Source organism: Manis pentadactyla, chromosome 13 (genome assembly GCF_030020395.1).
Source record: "Manis pentadactyla isolate mManPen7 chromosome 13, mManPen7.hap1, whole genome shotgun sequence".
NCBI lineage: Eukaryota > Metazoa > Chordata > Mammalia > Pholidota > Manidae > Manis > Manis pentadactyla.
In genome coordinates, this window is record NC_080031.1 from 105825424 (window position 1) to 105844961 (window position 19538).

Sequence of the window (19538 nt, forward strand, 5' to 3'; positions counted from 1 at the left end):
GCTGCATTGTGTCAGGAACAATGAATGACCCCTGCCCGTTTGTTTTAGGAGTATATTGAAGTATGTGATAAACACAGATGAAACATCCTTGCCATTTTCTCCCATACCAGTCGATTTTGCATAACCTTATTAGCTCAGATTTTTATAAGAATTATCTTTTTCCAAGCAGTAGGAGGCTGGTGGCACTGGGAAGGAGAACAATTCTAGAATAGCTGTTTAACTGTCTTATTTTCTCCCACTACCTTGTTTAATTGTTATTGCAATACAGTTTGCAGATATTTTAGTAATGGGGGCAATTCTGGATGCTGCATTTTAAAGGTGATAGTGTCTGTCCTAAAGTAAATATACCTGAGTGAAAATTTGTGGAGGTGAGTTAAATAAGTGAATGGTCTGGAAATTATAATTTTGAATATCTTCATAGGCAAATTAGAAACTTTGCTGCAGTGTGGCACAAACACACAAGTACCACCAGTTTTGGCAGTCGGCAAAATATTGATCTGTTCGTTCCTCCCACCTTTGTTTCATCTTATGAAGTGTGATTTGATTTCAGATTCATCGCACTTTTCTCTGAGAGTTTATGTGTTTTAACAGATCACATCGCAAATAAGCATGTCCTTCAGGTTAGAGATGTGTGGAGAACGAAATAGAAACATGACAGGGCGGGTAGAAAGACCTAAATATTCTGCTGCCGTATACTGAGTGGCTCCTTGAATTCAGTTGGTCCGTGTACGGAAAGCAGGGCTAGTTACATGGCCTGACAGGTGGTGGTTAATAAAACAGGAGTGACACACACAGCTCTGCCCGCACAGTGGGTTTAAGTTGGTTGGTACAGCTAATACACGTACTCTTCACTCAGCCCCTGCCTATTTTCCCCACCTTTGGACGAACGAGCCGATGTGCCACTTCCAGAGAGCGTGGCTTTAGGTAATAGGCCCTCCTCTCTGTGGTGGTCCTATTTTGATTTTGCATCCTAGCGACTGATCAGGGCCCACTGATGCTAAAGGAGTGTGCACAGGGGGGGGTGGAAAGCAGGGAGAGGACAGACACTAAAGGAACCCATTGTGCTCGTGTTCTTTTGCGCCTGCTTCCTCTACACTCTCGCGCGGGTCCCTGGCCGGAGCCATCTGGCTGAGCAGACCGAGAGGGGAAGCCGTACAGAGGCACTGAAGAGAGGATAGTGGTGCAGGGGGAGTGCACTCTTGCCGGGGAGAGGTTCTTGTTCGCAAGGTGTGACAGTCATTCTGGCCCAAGGAGAACGTGCTGTTGGTCTGCTGTGCTTGGGGCAGGGTACACCCTCCCCCACGTGGCAGGTGATGTGTAACCCCCCGAGCAATATGCTCTCAGGAGCACACTGTACTAGCTGCTGAAAATAGCAGCCCCCCATCCTGATTTTTTTCTGGTAAGTAAAGCAATATTTCAACCACATTTCTTAACAGCCCGGCAGTGGCACACGCTCCCTGGACTCCTGCAGAGATCAGACAGGGTGCCTCTTTACATACTGGGAATATAACTCCCAAGCAAGAAAGCATTAGCGTAAGGGAGGGAGAGTGACTTCCTTAGAGGGGACAACCTCAAGTCCACCTACTGTATAACAGCAGATCTCTCATAACATTGACACTTTAAATCGTAACAAATGATTCGAGATCCACAAAGGTGCTGTGACCCGGGAGGCTGAGAAATCCTGCCTTAGAATAGGAGCTCCAAGATGTAACTGCACACCAGAAGGTTCCAAGGGAACTTTAAAAAATAGAGGTTCTAGGCCCGAGCTCTGAAGACCCTAATTCAGCAGTACTAGAGAGGGGCTTGAGTACACGTGCACACACACACAGTGTAAAACCATGTATGTTTAAAGCCCCCCAAATGATTCTGGTGTGCAGCATGAGACATGCTTTCTAGGGCCACTGCATACACTGGTGAGACGTGACTCAGCAGGCAGGACGCGGGTGACCTTCCTAAGGGGTAGCATCCCCTCTGGCTCATTGGATACAGAGAGAGGTACAAGAGCCTTGGAAACATCTAATCCTCAGTCCAGTGGGTTGGGAGAGGGGCACTGGGAAAAGGACAGGTTGGCCAACCCATCTTCTGTGGCCCCCCTTTGGGTCGCCACGTTGATGCCAACCGTCCTGCAAACCTTCCTTGGTTTACTCAGAGGAGCGTGAGGAACGGCACCGTGACAGAGCACACGAGTCAGGAGGTCAGCAGGAGCCACTCACTGCCATGCCATCCCAGAAGCTGCCGCTGTACAAAATGCGAATTCTATGTGAAATACCCAGTACCGCCATACACATAAATTTACTGCAATAAAGCTATCTTGAAAAAAATAGGAAAAAAAAAAAAAAAGCAAATATTTTGGGTTGTCCTAAGAGCTCATTTTATAACCGTTTGAGCTGAGTCCTCTTATCTCATTTTGCCAATGAGGAAACTGAGATACTGAGAGGTGAACTTGCCCCAGTCACCAAGCTGGTAAGTGGGAGAGCCAGGACTCCAGTCCCGAAGGCTGGGCTCTCGGGGTCGGCCCCCTGGGATGGCTGCTCCAGGGGGCTGTCAGAACACAGCCTTTGCAACTCAAAAAAGGAACCAACAGATTTTATTCTGACCAAGGTTTTTCTGACTAAATACACATAGGATTTCACAACTATGAATATATATGCTGTCTATATCATTACACATATGATGATACCCTGAAAAGCTGCTTTTAGAACGCTTACAGAAATGGGGAGCTCTCCCAATGCTGCTTTAACGAGTAGCTGACCCTCTTTAATACACATCCTCTTTAAATAAACTGCTCAGATTAATGGTCTCATTCTTTTCATTCCCTACCGTTAGTTGTAGCTCCTATGTATCCAACTCCTCTTGTTATTGCATCACAGAACACTAAAGGATTGGAAGGCATGAACCGAACTTGCTCTGGTCATTTCACCCCGCCTTGCAGTTTAAACAAATACTGTCTTGGGGGCAGTGATGCATCCACTATTTTTGTTTCCCATCATCACTATACATATACTTTTTTTTTTTTCTATTTATGCCTCTTTTATACTCATTCAGTTCTTCGAGATTGTCTTTATGAAGATACATCTGTTTAGCTTTGGTGATTAGCAGAAACATTAGCAGACCTACTGTTTCAGAGCATAAATAATTAATGGATGCTCCTCATTAATTTCTTCTGAAACTGACTCTTGTTAGGCTACAGATAAATACATTTCTTGAATTAAGAGCAGATATAAGGAGCAGGGAGTCTGCCTATTTTGAAAATAGGCCATTTACTTTTGAGGGAAAATTATGGCATCTGAGTCCATCAATGTCAATAAAAGGAGACCTCTTTTAATGAGACGTAACACATGTCTGCTAAGGGCCTTCCATCACAATGGGCTGTGATCTGTTTCTCTAATTTCCAACACAAACATGCCAATTGTTTTTCAATTTCGTGCAAGTAGGAGCTAATTGTATTGGCATATTTACAAAATACTACAACAAACCTGTCTTTTAATCAAACAAACCCAAAACACAAGGATCCTTTCTAGCTCTGTGCTTGACCCCCCTTCCTCCCTTTGCTGTGTGAAACAGCCCAGCCCCATTTTACTACTTGCTGGGGTTTCCTCTAAGTTGATGTATGTACAGTGGAACCCTTGTTCCAATTTAGTTCTCAATTCCCTCTCTTGCTATTTATTAATACACATCCTCTTTAAATAAACTGTTCAGATTAGAGGGCAGAAAATAAAAATACAGATTCTGAGGCAAATAGCCCAGTGAACTATATCCCTAAGAGCTTTAAACTAATTAATGGATTTTCTTCTGTAAGAAAACCCAAATGCACATCAGTGTTTGCCTGATTCTGACATACCCAGAATAGGCAGAGCTCACACCCCAGGTAGCAACCAAATGCCCTCTTGGACATTCCAAGAATCTCAGGAATTATTCAGGCTAGCTCTCAGCGGGGCTGCATTTCACACAACCAAAGGCAAATTGATTTAAGACCAAATTGGTTGATTAAAAACAATACAAAACTAGTAGAATGAGTTTATAATACAGAAGTAAGTGCCCTGAATGTAGTGATCAAGTATCATATCCCCCATAGGGCTATTTATGCCTCTTTTATACTCATTCTGTTCTTCAAGATTGTCTTTCTGAAGATACATCTGTTTAATTTCGGTGATCAGCAGAAATTCTAAGTAATAACCACCATTGCAGGAAGGAAAAGCTGTATTTCTTGGATGTTTTCTTAGCTGTGAGGGCTCCTGAATATTTATCCCAAGGTAATAATGCCAGGTACTAATGAGAAATGTCAGTGTCAACCTGGAAGACTAACATTAGTAGACTGATTAAATAAATTATAGTTTGGCAGTACAACTGAAGAGACCCCACCCATTTTACATAATATTGTCATAATAAAAGTAGCTAACTTTTTGAGCACATTAAACTTAGTGCTAAGTGTTAAATAATACATAGGCTTAAAGGATGTCCGAAAAAATGTCTCATTTAGTTTTCCAGTAATCTTTAAGGTGCATATTATTATCCCCATTCTACACATGAGAACTTAAAGCACAGAAAGATTAAGTAACCTGCTAGGATCACACAGTGAAGAAATGGCAGAAATAGGCTAATAATCCAGGGAAGGAGCAATTGAAAATGTGTCCAAATGGATTGTTCAAGGAGAAAAGGACACCAGGAAACTGATTATTCAGTATGCTCCCATTTTAATTTTTAAAAAGACAGTTTTTATTTTCTTCTTTGATAGTGACCATATATCACTTTTGCATTTTTGGAACTGGAAAAATTTACTTTTTTATTTGAGATAAAATGTGTTGGGTTATATTTGACGTAAAACAAGTTGGCTGTTTATAGCACTACCCTACAATATCTATTTAGCATCTGCTTAATGGTGTTAAGATGACATTGCTTGAGCTTACCATCTAAATTCAGAAAAAAAGCGGGCAATTAGTACAAAACTCTGGGAAGAAGTATAAAGCTTTAGTTTGCAGTTGAATTTGTTTCCACTGTAGTTTAGAATAGGTGCATAAAGAAAAAGCTAGGCAAGGACTCTCACAGGTCGAACTGCTCTGTACCCCGCAGGCTGTGGCCAAGAGTCTGGGGGGCCGGAGTCGGGTGAAGGGGCACACACGCCGGTGCACTCACAGCTCAATCTCAATATTGGTTTCTTTAATAAATGGCGCCATAAAGTTGTATTGAAGTGAATATACATTATTAGCATCGCTTACCATGTTTATGATCCACTCCACATGAAAGTGACATAAAAAGCAGAGTTAGCACCAATTAATATCCAATTGCTCATCAAACTTTAATTTGTATTTGCTTTCCCCTGATTGATACATCTTTTATAACTGAAAGGCTCCATCTCTTTATAACATATGCTATCATTCAAGGCCACTTGTTCTAATCACTCTGCAAACCAGCATGAAATTGTCTAATAACTCACCTAGGTCAAGTTACAGCGGCCTTCTAGAAGGAGCGGGGCTCCTCAGAGCAGCTGGAATTATTAACACGGCAGCTCAGATCCCTGACTTGGAAGCAATCTCGTCCAACTGATTGATGAATAAAATGCTGGGTTTTTTCAAAGGCGAGGCGTTTATTTCCCACTGGCTTGGGTTTTGTTAATTCCATGTGCAGGGCAGCAGAGTGGACGGGGGTGGGGGGGCGCGCTGGGGGCTGGGGAGCAGGTCTCGGGGGAGGGCTGCGGCCGCGGGGGGCCGTGTGTCGGCTGGGGCCCACCGCGGCAGCTTCCAGCAGCCCCCCGCCCACGGCCGGGGCCAATTTGGACCGGACCCAGGGTAAAAACCAACCAGCCAACCCTGGTATCTTTCCTGCCCCCTCTCGTCGGAGCTTCTACAGACCGTGAATAGAGGACCGGCAGGGGCTCCCTCTGTCCGGCTGCTGCCGGGCCCGGAGGGGCTTCCCGGCTCGCAGGGCGGTGGCCGCGGCCCGGCCCTTCCCTCCCCGCAGAGCCCAGGCCAGGCCTCCGCGCGGTCCGGCCACCGATATGTTAAAAAACAAAAGAAACGCCAAACTGAGAATATGAAATCGGCATATTTTAAACTCTTACATTAAACAGTATAAATGCTTTCAGCATTTAAAGACGAGGAAGGAGAGAAGGAGAAACTAAGTATAAACTCAAGTGGAGAGAACCCCCAAAGGGGCCCAGGCCGCGCCCCCGGCAGCCCCCGGGCCCGCAGCTGCGGCGCCCCCCGCCCGCGCCGGGACAGGCCGAGGCGGCGCCCGGTTCGCGGGGCTGGAGGCCGTGGGGGCGGGGCGGGGCGGGGCGGGGCGGGGCGGGGCCCCCGGCCCGCTTGGGGGCGAAGCCCCGCCCGCCCTGAGGCGCCCTCCCCTCCGAGGCCCGGGGAGGGGACCTGCGAGGGGACCGGCGCACGAGCGCGCCCAGACCGGGCATCCCGCCCACGGCCCTGCCTCCCCCCACATGGAAGAGCGCGCCCTGGTGGCGGGAGCAGGAACCCCGCCGCCCGACGGGGCTGCCTCCGCGCCCCCCTGCGCGCCTTCCCGGGCCCAGGGGTCGCCGGGTCAGCAGGCGTCTGGGCCGCATTTCTCAGCTAAAAACGCAGGGTCATCGTGACACCCTCTCCCTGCCGTGGTGTAACGGAGACTAAGTGAGATCACCCTCTCCGAGTGCTTGGCACAGCGCCTGGCACAGCACGCACGTTCAGTAAACGCAACTGGGTATTATTATGAACCTATTAGCTGCTGAGCGCAGCCTGCAGAGCCGGGACTGTGGGTGGGTGGAGAGCTGCGCTCGGTGACCGACCACCTATTGCTGCAAGAAGCACTACCTGTCCAGGAAAACCCCCCAAACACCCCTCGTTTTATTTTTTTAAATCATGAAATATTTCAGACTTCTATAAAGCTCAGAAAAGAATGCAGTGCCAAAGGTACACAGCGCTCAGCTTAAGAAATAAAACCTTATGAACAGTAAAATGCTGCACAACTGTGGAAGTGAATGAACTAGAGCGACGGGGATAAATCTCAAAAACATAATGCCGATCAACGAGAGCAAGTGGCAGTGGATGCCTACAGTACGATGCCCTTTACATCAAGTGTACGAACTTGGGCAATGAGTGAGGCCTACACAGGCACTGAAAGTGTCCAGACATGCAGGCGAGTGAGAAGTCCTAGGAAAGCTTTGAAGGATGGGGGCTCATTAATTCTCAGGTGTCCTGGCTTTGATCTCAGCAGGGTGCAGACAAGGCGCTCCCCTCCCTCCTGTCCAACACAGAGGTTAGCCCCTGTGGAGGCAGAACTCTAGGCAAACAGTGTAAACACACTGAAAGCAAAATTTTCCCTTTCTATGTACCCCGATCGCATTAAAGTCCAGCGGCACCTTCCCTGCAGGTCCATCGCACATCATGGCAGGACATGTTCAACCCGAGTTCTGACGGTTGGATGTAACATAAAAGCAGCCAACCAGCAGCATAAATGTATATGAAATGAGATCAATAAAATGTATTTTTTTCCTCTATTGAAGATAGTCCCTGGAGGGGTACATGGCAGGAGCCAGGGCAATGCCAGGGAGAATGCTAGCAGGGCAGTGGGGAGCGGATGGGAGGGCGTCCGGCAGCGGGTAGTGTTCATCCTCACTGTGTGCAGCAGGGTTCAGTGAGCAGTGACTTCCTTTCCTCTCATCACTTTAAAAGAATAAATAAATTATCAACGCTTCTATGAAGACATACAGATTTGTTTTGTTCGTCCCACTTTATCCTAAGAGGTCATCATAATAAAGAATTATTTTTGAGATGATTAATGTCACAAGAAAGTGGTATCAGATTATGAGTTTATGATGGTTTAAACGCTGAAATCAAGCAGAGAGAAATTCTTCTATTCATACATTTTTTTCCTGCCATACCAGTGGAAATTTTGTATCTTATAAAAACGAAATGCCAGCCACTACAACGAGTCCTTTGCATGGGTATTTCATGCATCTGTGATAATAAACATATGAGGTGGCCCTGCAGAGCGGGTGTGAAACCAGAGGTACACGGAGGGCCAGGACTGGACTTGGGGGTCTGAGGCCAGCATCTGTGCTGTTCACCATGCCATGTACCGACCCTCAGGGAAACACACCCTTCGGAGAAACGTCCTTTGCGGCCTAAGAAAGCCGTCCTCGGCCTGTACTTACACTTTCCCACTGAGCTCTAACGATGGTGGGGCTTCGGAAACAATCTCACACGGCCCGCTCTGTCACAAAGGCTGCATCTAAGTGACAGTGTGGTCTGGTAGTTGAAACAGTAGTCTGGGAACTGGGGGTCTGTCTTCTGATCCCCTCTCTTGTTCTGAGGTTACTCTGCAGCCGCGGATGCCCCTTTCCTGGCTCTTGCCGCCCCCTTTCCTAACTGCCTTCCCCCGCAAACCCCACAACCAGGGCCGGCTTCTGCATCCTTCTTTCTGCAACAAGGCCTTGTCTTTCTGTGACGTCAGGTGGCTGAGCCGTGGGTGGACGTCTGACCTGGGCAAAAGCAGTCTTGGCGGGCAGAATCAGCCAGAACGTCCTCTGGGAATTTGGCCAAAGAAAGGGAGTGCTGAGGGGCGCTGCTGCCGCCTTTCTAGATCTGAGTGATGGCCTTTCGAAATGCCTGGAGGCACCAGCCTCATAATTACACCCTAAAGGCCACTCTTGATTCCCAGCGGAGAGCAGTTTGCATGTGGAGTTGGCCCATCTGCTTCCTCCAGCCCTGCTCCCTTTCCAGAACCCCCATCCCTTACCTGGGGGTGATGGGGCTAAAACCTTTGCTGCTACTGCATCACCGCTTTGGGGCATGTTTTCCAGGATTTCAGTTTTGCATTAGTTCAACTTTAGAATGTTTTTCTTCTTATAGCAAACGGTGGGCGGGGCTGGTGGGAGCTCCTCTTAGCCTCCACTGTGCTCTCTTCAGGGCACTGTTTGCTGTATATATGTATACACTATACCCATGTATAGGTTTGTATTCATTTCATTTCCAGGGAATAATATTTCTGACCTCTTGTCTCCAGATTCCAGGCACGCACGTGTCATCACCAGTGTCATCTTGTGACTTTGCAGAGACTCTGAGAGCTGAATATGAAAGTGGCCCCGGAAGCAGGAGCTTTGTATATCTTTGGGTGCCTTGGTTGGGAGCAATAGAAACTAAATCTGGCTTACTTAACTAAAAAAGGAGTTTACTGGAAATACAGAGTAAAATACAGAATTGAAGAAGAGGCTGCACTTTTCAGGGATGTCAGGAAGCAGGCAGTTCTGAGGCACAGGACTGAAGGGGCTGCACCTCCAGGGTCTGCAGTCTTCACGGCTGAGCCCGGACAGCCCTTTTCAGCACAACCAGCCCTCAGGGTCCATGCTGAGAACACGTGCCTGGCCCACCTTAAGTCATGTGCGAAACCGTCAGCCAGATGAGGGTGGGACTCTTGATGACAGCCCTGCCAAGATCGTATTCAGTCAGGCAGAGTTCGTTCCCCAAAGCGGATTGGAGTGTGGAACAGTGGAAGAGGAATGAATGACGGTCGGGTTCAAAAGTTGTTCATTCTATTCTTGCCACATGTCACTGGATCCCTCCCCAAGTGTGGTATGAACAAGCGGTGTATAAGAAGAGCCTCTATGTGCAGGCTTGCGATCACCGTAGTCATGGACCAGCCCCACGCAGCTCTGTGGAGCTCAGTAGGGCAGCCTTGTCCCTGGTACACGAGGACACATGGGCTGTGCCACGACAGCCCTGCAGACCTGCATGGAACTGCACAGGGCCAGGCGCTGGGTCGGCAGTGCTAGCCTAATGTGAAGAGATCATCAGCCCTGTGATTGAAACTAAAATCCACATTATTTGCAGAAGAGAAGAAGCATCTGATCCGTAACAACATCTAGAGACAGTGTTCTAAGTGGTGATACAAAAGTCAATAGCTACTCCTTCTCAGGTCCCCAAACTGTCTCCTTCAAGTCAGGAGATGTCTCTTCCCCTTGATTTACTTACTTCTTTCCAGTGAAAACAAATATTTCATCTTACTCAGTTTTGGATTATGTCCATATATATAATATAAAAGCTTCCCGGTTTATTCTCTATTTAGGTTCTCAAAGATCATTGTCCTCTAAAATATTTATCACTTACTTTAAAGTAATTTTTAGCACTCAAGTAATTTATGTTCATTGTAGAAAAATCAGAAAACAGAGATTGGCCAAAAGGAAGAAAATGAAAATCCACAAGCACTGGATGATTTTTGATGTGTATACCTCCAGCTTTTTTTCTCTGTTTAATATATTTACATACATATGTGCTCATATATAAATAAATATAAAAAATATGGAATATTGTTGATCATATTGTCTTCATTATCTTTTTCATTCAACAGTAAGTTGTTATTATCTTCCCATAATTATAAAAAATATTTCCTCTACCTTGTCTCTTCATACTTCCAACGACCTTCATATTTTAATATCATTTTTGCTCATTGGTTCATTGTGGAGACAAAGAAAAGACCATCTACCACATTTCTTACTTCTCACTGGAGTTTTCATTTTGATGTGTCCTCTGGATGGACCATGAAATCTAGATTTTTTCTGAAGCCATACAACACAATCTCTGCCCCATGGTGGTTCAAAAAACATTAATTGCAATTGCCCTGAGCAACAAAGTTTCCTTTATGGATGGGCAGACCTGTTAAACGTCTTTAAGCGCTTGGGTGTATTCTTTTTGTAGAAGAAGGTAGTATTGCTGTCTCTATTTTCCCACTAAGAAAAAGGAGACTGACAGTATTGCGTCCATGGGAGAAGCCCCTGGCGGGGCCCAAAAGAGAACCTGAGGCTCTAATGGCCCCGTCCTCTAATCACACCGCAAAGCCACAGTACTTCCCTTTCCGCTGCCTCGGGGCTGGGCTCGGAGAGGAAAGTGCTGCCTCCCTCTGAGGGCTGAATGGTGATCTGCCATTCACAGCCCAGGGTGCTCTGTCAAGACAGGCATAGACTCCCCAGCTCTCAATTGCGGGAGAAAGCTTATTATCGTGTGCAGGACCCATTGATCTGTTTCGACAATGACTCTTGAATTATACGGCCCCTAAATGTTTGCTGCCAGAGAGATCTATACCGTGGATGTGATGATGGGTACTTACTGGAAACTATTGCCTGATGTATGGGTTTTGCTGTTTTGTCTCAATGAAATATCCTTGTGCACTTGGAGCGCTCTCTCCTTCCAACTCATTCCCTCGACTCTAGTGTAGGGTATTGTGCCAGAAAAGAGTGCAATAAAATAACTTCTGAAAGTCTTAACATTTGAAGTAAAGCCGTGTTGGTTGTGTGAGTACAGAGCAGCAGAAGCTTGATTCTTGATTCTTCGTGCCAAGGATGATTTGTCAATTCATTAAAAAAAATAAGAAGCTTAAAAAATGTGTACCCATTTACGCAGCAATTGTGTTTTGAGTAATTTACCCAAAGTAAATAATGGCGGATGAGTGTAAAGACCGAATCACAAGGGTCTTCCCTGTAGCATCATTTACACTGGTGAAAAAAGACTGAAGCCATTTCAAAACAGAACAATAGGAGACTGTTTAAATGAGTTATGCTTTGGTTATATAACGATTCTATGCTGTCATTAAAAATAAGTTGTATCAGTGTCCATAATGAAGAGGGCAGTTGTTCATGATATAATGTTAAGTCAAGAAAGATAGGCTATGAAACAATTTGGTTTTGATACCCGCTTTGTAAAAACAACACACGCATGCACGTCCTCGCCGGCAGACAAAGGCGCCCGCACCCAGGCCTGGGCCTGCCTGGCTCTCCCGCGTCTCCAGCTGGTCTCCCCGACTCCTTCGACGGCTCCCCCTATCTCAGGCCCGTCCCCTGGGACGTTTCCTCTCCTTGAAACATCTCCTTCTCTGTTTAGTTACATGTCCTTTAGATCTCAGCTCTAACGTCCCTTCCCACAAGTAGGGCTCAGATCCCTGTTCTGTGTTCTCAGAGAAAGGCGTCTTCTGGTAGCCGTGTGAGAGTCCTTCGTGCCGTACACCACATGCGTGGTATCCAAACGTCGGCAAACAAGAAAACACAACTCCGTCATGAGTTATAATATCAATAAAGTACTCATTATGGGTCCCCTATGTGCTCAGACTTTGCGGACACCCTGTGCTTCTGATTCCCCCGTCCAGGTCAGGCCTCTCTTGCTTGCAGGGAGTCAGGTCTGGCCATGCGACCTGCTCTGCCCCATGACAGGAGCAGAGATGACATGTATCAGCTCCCTGTAGGAGCCTTTAAGGAACAGTCCAGTTTGCTCTAACCTCCCCTCCCGGCCATGGGCTTGCAACTGTCCAGGGGTGGACGTTCAGTCGGCCTTCATTGCGGTGTGAGAGCAGACGCCTGAGCAGAGGCCACCATCCATCCTGCCTGGTGCACGATGGATGTGTATCGTGAGAGAGAAGCAATTCTTTGTTTTTTGAGATGACCAGCTATTTGTAAAAATAACCCAGCCTATCACAGCTGTAGTTTAACTTCTGCTAGTGCAATTTTTAACCTCAGGTGTGGTGCATATCCTTAGGAGACAAACACTCTACTAGATCGTGGGACCTCGGCGGCAAACCAGGTAAACAAAGTCCCCTGCTTGCACGGGGTTCATTCTGCTGAGGGGGCAAGACCTCAACCAATAAAGCAGAGACCGGCATGAAAACAAGCCAGGTGCTCGGCTTGGGAGCAGAAGGATTCAGACGGGAGGATGAGTGACTCAGAGTGGGGCCTGCTGTTCCGGAGGCTGGGTCAGGAAGCAGGACAGAGAGGGGGTAGTGGGGAGGAAGAAAAGATCGGGGGGCAGGCAGTGGGGGAACGGAGTTGACCACAGGACTCTGTGGGCCCTGGGGAAGTCTTGGGGTTTTATTCTGAGTGTGATGCAAAGTTATTAGAAGGTTTTGAGCTGGGGTATGATAATGAAACTCTTTTAAGAAAGGGCCTCTCTGGTCGTTGTTGTAAGCACTGGCTAGAGAGGCAGGGAGGTAAGGGCGGAAGTTGGGGGGTCAGTTAGAAGTGGTGGTCTCGGCCCTGGATGCAGATCCATCTGGAAGCAGGAAAGATGAGATTTGTCAGTGGGTTGGATGTGGGGTGTGCAGGAGAGGCAACAAATGTCACTCCTAGATTTTGTCCTGAGCAACAAGGCAAATGGTGCTGCCAGATTTGGGACACAGGCAATACTGGGCGAGAAGAGGGCACGGAGGAAGGTGGTAGGAATCAGCGCTGTATGAACGAATCCGAGGGTCCGGAAGAAAAAAGGTAGAATGATGTGTGCTGAAATGCTAGAGTACTTGAAGACTTATATCGCCGTCTTCGTGTTCTAATGTTTCTGTAATGAGCATACAACAAGAAAACAGTATTTTACAGAGTAGTTATTTTTCCAGTTGTAACGTGGAGATTGTGGGAGTCTGGCAAAGTGCGCTGGCAGCCCTCGCCAATCCTATGACCTTTTTATTTAGAGAAATAATATTTTTAGGGTAAAAGTGAGTTTTTAGCCACAAAGTTGTTTAACCATGGCATATGCTTGAACAAATTTATTTCTGCCTGTTCTAATGTTCTAAGGCTTTATGCACTGCTAGAGGCAGCATTTTTAGGAGGGCGCCTTCTGCTGTCACTCCCGCCTGGGTTCAAGTCCAGATTCTGAAGCTTCCTGCCTCCGTTACTATAGTTACTTAACTATCTGCGCCTCTATTTGCACACTTGAAAATGGGGATACAAACAATACCTGCTGCCGAGGCTTGTGTTGGGATCAAATCTGATAGTGCCCGTAAGTGCTCAGTACCGTGCCTGCCTGCGGGGGATGCTTGGTACATGCCAGCTACTGTGCAGTGCTTGTTTCTATCATGTGTGATTTTCGGGGAGCATAACTACTGGTAGAATAACTCCACGGACAGGGACGTGCTTCTTTATCTGCACCAGTGGTAACAGGCATTCACCCCCAGCCCTGGGAGGCAGATACTAACAGTCGTCCCTATTTTACAAATGAGGAAACTGAAGCTCAGAGGGGTTGATTTGCCACAGGTCACACAGCTGGGGGCTCTGGTGCGCCTGCCTCTAGAGCCGATGATCTCACACGTGCACCCCGTGGAGCCCACCCAGGTGCCTGCTCTCCGCACGGAGTCGTGTGTGTACCCACCGGGCCCCGTTTAGGAGAGGCGTGTTCCTTGTTGCCCACCCGCCATTCCGCTCGTTGTGAAGGCACCTGACACGGCATGTTGCACTCACAGGACTGCTGGCCAGAGGCGGACGGAAGGCCCACTGTCTTCTCTGCACCTACGGTTTTCAGCCCCGCCGCCACTGCGGGCCGAGCCGGGCAGGGGCCCTCCGGGACAACTCCGTGACTGCTGCGCGTGTCTCCTTCAAGTCTGCGAACTGCAACACTGTTTGGAGGTCCTGTGTTGGGAGTCGGATCCATCACCCCCCGCGCATCCCGCTCTGTTGCAAGGGCCGGGCTCAGGGCCCCCGCTCTGCCGCCGCCCCTGACCACCCGCTCTCGGCACAGACAGAGCTCGGCCCTGCTCGCGGGCGCGCAGACCCAGGTCCGGAGGGCCCCGGGCGGGGTGCACCAGGACGCTTCCCCCCAAGAGCAGAACGGGGCTCTCCGGGAATGGCCGTGGGGCGTGCATGACGGACGGGGGGGGGGGGACCGGAATAGCCCTTGGCAGCGCGTTGCTGAAGTTGCCTAATGAGCCTCCTCCCTCCCTCGTAAAGCCTCGGGGTGGCCGAGTGGCTAGAAGGAGGCGGGCGCCACACCGGAACCAACGGGAAGACACAGAAACTGGCGGCAAAGCTGCAACTTGTTCCCCCAGTTAGAAGAGAAACAGGTGTCCCAGTGCCGCTTCCAGGGATTCGCGAGAAAGCCTTCAAACCTCTATGAAAAAAATTAAGTGTTTTGCATCATTTCTGAACCAGGTATGTAATACATTCAATTTGCCTTAAGAAAAAAATCATATTGGGAGAAGAGAGCCATTATAGTAGGTTCCGCATACATTTAAAATACGTAAGGAGCTTCCTTTCGGGGCTCCAACTCCCAGAACGAAGGTGGCACGTAGTCATTGACACTCACACGTGTGTGTGCGGCTTCTTCAACAGCCCGGCGGCCTGTTCCACCTGAACAGACACTGTTGAGGCCACATGCTCACATAGGGTCGGGGCTAAAATTCATACTCAGGCTCTTCATGACATCAGTTAACTAGCCAAGCATAACATTTATGTTTGCAGTCTGAGCACTGCTAAACGTTGCAAAGAAGAAAGAGATCAGATTTTCTGGTTTAGAGGAGCGTCCCCATGTGCTAGGTCCCTGTGGGATGGTTAATTAGTAATAAAATGGGGAAAACGTTTTTGTTTGTTATTTAAAGATCAGGCTAGGTGAGCCTTTCTTCAACAATCCTAAACTGGTATTTCACTTATATCTACAAGTGTGTGTGTTTAATGAGGACTTGCAATATCCGATTATTTGGTTTTTTAGTAGCAAGAACAAGTGACTGCAGGTACCAGTCTTTAGAAATATTTTTCTTATTACTTATGTGATACATGATAATCATTCTCAGAAATTCAGAAACTACAGGTGAATAAATAAGCAATGAAATATCCTTACAGTGGAATGCTATGCAGCCATGAAAAGGCTAAGGCAGAGCTTTGTGTATCGATGTGGAAGGGTGGACATGAGAACCACTGCCTCCACTGTGACAGAGGCAGCAGTGCCCATTAATGGAGGTCCACATGCTCCAGGCACTGAGCCCTTTGCACCCATTCATGAAATTTTTTCCCTTAGAGCAACCCTATGATTAGATACTAAGTATTATACTCTGAATGCAGATAAATTACTCTCTAACTTTCCTACGCAAGGTAGGACTTTCTGTCCCCTTAACTTGGGCCGCATTTGGGACTGCACAGCTGAGCTCCATGTGGCCATACTGGCTGCCTGCAACTGTAACCGTGTGTCAACTGTGTCACATCATCCACCTGTAATTCCACCATATTATCACTTTGTGGGAAAAATAGACACAATGGAAGATGTGAAGTCTCCACAAGATATTTTGAGACCAGGGACTCTAAGGGGGCTATCACTTCAAACTTTACCCAAAGTTCTATGTCAGAAGAGTTCCTTTTGGTGGTCTAGGCAGGCCCAAGCATCTGCACTATATATAGAATTTAGCTAGTTCTTGAGAAGCATATGATGGGAACTTCTTAAAATTAATGTTATTTACCTGCTAGGATGTAAATGCTGAAAGGATGTGGTCTACATTACGGACAAGGGCTCTGTAAAATGTGATATTAGAAAATGGAAATTTTATGAGTTCTGGGAACCAACACAGGTGATGTGAGTGAAGTGGGAGAGAAATTCTAATTTTTGCTGCATTGCTAGAACTTAATCCAAAGTCCTTTAAAAAAAATCATGAATAATAGAACTACAAGATTCCTGGATTAATGTTGCTCTCTTTGCCTCCCTGAGCTGGCTGTTCCTGGAAAATAACCCTTCTTAAAGCAGCGGTCCTTTCCCCCCATGTTCACGGGGCGAGAATCACAGAACTCCAAGCTGCTGAGGCACTGGGTGGGGGGGGTTGGTCCAACTCCTCGCCCAGGGCAGGAAACACTCTTTGTTGGGGGGTTATAACGTCTCACGCGGAGACTTCCCGGATGGGGGCAGGAGACGTAGTGGATAAGACCTCCACAGAGTGTGCTTTCTGATGGTCCTTGTTAGCTCTGGGACCTTGGGTGCTGCATAGCCTCTTAAGACTTCGGTGAACTCACATCTAAAATAAGAATACCTCACAGGACTGCTGGCAGGATTAATGAAGAACTCTTGGTAAAGCCCTTGGTGAGGCGCCAGACACGGCATCAGCACCTGTCTTTGTCTCCATCTTCATTACCACCACCAGCCCCACGTGCAGGAGGAGCCTTGAGCTGCCATGCTGGGGGGAGCACCTCCTGCTGCTGGGAGTGAGAAGGCCCTTGGGCTGCATCAGGTCATGAACCATCCCCCTTATCCGGAACTGGGGGCCAGCCTTCATTAGCCCCACTCTCCCTGGACTCTTGTGAGAATGGTTCCCCTCATTTTATTTTTATTTTGGTATCATTAATCTACAATTACATGAGGAACATTATGTTTACTAGGCTCCCCCCTTCACCAAGTCCCCCCACATACCCCATTAGTCACTGTCCATCAGTGTAGTGAGATGCTGTAAAGTCACTACTTGTCTTCTCTGTGTTGCACAGCCCTCCCTGTGCCACCCACACACATTATATATGCTAATCGTAATGCGCACATTCTTCCCCCACCCCCCCCATGCATGCTAATCTTAATACCCCCCTTCCTCTCCCCCCCTTCTCCCTCCCTACCCACCCATCCTCCCCGGTCCCTTTCCCTTTGGTAACTGTTAGTCCATTCTTGGGTTCTGTGATTCTGCTGCTGTTTTGTTCCTTCAGTTTTCCTTTGTTCTTATACTCCACAGGTGAGTGAAATCATTTGGTACTTGTCTTTCTCCACCTGGCTTATTTCACTGAGCATAATACCCTCTAGCTCCATCCATGTTGTTGCAAATGGTAGGATTTGTTTTCTTCTTATGGCTGAATGATATTCCATTGTGTATATGTACCACATCTCCTTTATCCATTCATTTACTGATGGACACTTAGGTTGCTTCCAATTCTTGGCTATTGTAAATAGTGCTGTGATAAACATAGGGGTGCATCTGTCTTTTTCAAATTGGGCTGCTGCATTCTTAGGGTAAATTCCTAGGAGTGGGATTCCTGGGTCAAATGGTATTCCTATTTTGAGCTTTTTTTGAGGAACCTCCATACTGCTTTCCACAATGGTTGAACTAATTTACATTCCCACCAGCAGTGTAGGAGGTTTTCCCTTTCTTCACAACCTCCAACATTTGTTGTTGTTTGTCTTTTGGATGGTGGTGATCCTTACTGGTGTGAGGTGATACCTCATTGTGGTTTTAATTTGCATTTCTCTGATGACTAGCGATGTGGAGCATCTTTTCATGTGTCTGTTGGCCATCTGAATTTCTTCTTTGGAGAACTGTCTGTTCAGCTCCTCTGCCCATTTTTTAATTGGATTGTTCGCTTTTTGTTTGTTGAGGTGTGTGAGCTCTTTATATATTTTGGATGTCAACCCTTTATTGGATCTGTCATTTATGAATATATTCTCCTGGTTCCCCTCATTTTAAAGGAAATCTTATGCTACTCTTCTCCTATTTTGAATATTCCATGACATCCAAAAGGTCTACCCAATGCAAATGCTTTCTGTAGTCCAGACAGAACAGAAGAACAAAAATAAACCTGTAAGAAAAGGAAGCAAGCTGATTGATTCTCTCCTCCCCCCAGATTAAAGCCCAAAATTTGATTTCCTGCAATATAAGTATGAGGTGTAAACACTTTCTCATATTTTATTTCATTCAGTTCTTATCAACAAGTGGGAGGAAGATAGAGCAGCACATACATTATTATCCATGTTCTGTAGGTAAGGAAGTTGAGAAAGAGAAAACAACTAACTTGTGTAAGATGCACAGCTGTTGACAGAAGTAAATCAGAGTCTCTGTGATAGGCTCCAGCCTGCTGTCTTTTCGCTGCACCAGAGAAAGGAAGCATGTGCAGCCCCTCTTGTTCGTCACATGAAACAGACGTCGCTAATCCATCACAGCATTCTTCCTCAGCCCCTGAACTCATGCTCAGTCATTTCCTGTCAGTGTTCCTGGTGGCCGTCACCAGCTGAGTTAGGTGACCCTGGAATCAACAAGTGAATCAGCCCTTCCTGGACAAGACGGTCCAGCCTTTGCCATGGATCTCATGTAATTCACTCGGCGAAGCTGGAGGGACGATCTTCTCCTTAGAAATCTTACACCAGGTCCATGTCCAGGAGGCATGCGGTCACCATTGATCGTGAGCTCCTCCGGGCTGGAATCCAGGTCATTTTCACATCCCCTAACCTGGGATGGAACCTAATGCACAGAGACATTAAAGCGTGTTTTGCTGGCTGGCTGGCTGGATCTAGCGATTGAACAGGCCCATAGAAACGGTTCCAAGATAGAAAAGCACCTCCAGTACTGATGGGTTATAGACTTGCTTCACCTTCTGCTTCTCGGATTGGGCTGTCAATCTTGAAAGCACTGCCCACCTTCCAAACACTATTTATCTCCACTTATCAGAGGATATTATTAGACACTGTCCTGCTGAGGTAGCATATTAGTTAAGGCTTTTAGTTCTGGGTCTGTGATAAGGATTTGGGGAAATGTGTTCGGCCAGGGGAGGGCAGGCACATGGTCTCTCTGTTACTCTGGCCTGGCGGTAGCTGCTAGCTCTCTGCTGAATGATCAATAACTGGCTGCCAGTCAGTTACTCCTTGCTGGCTATTTTAAGGACGGCCACAGAGCCCCACCATGGACTCCTGAGGAAATACTCTGAAACAAGAAAGCCCATTGCTTCTCCTCCCTACCAGCGTTGACCTCGGTGGCAGAGCGCAGGAATGCACGCACACCTAGGAGTTCCTTCAGAGGGGTACCACTGAAAGCCTTTATGGGGGGGCAGAGGATCGGCCATGCCCACACGCCTAGCCATC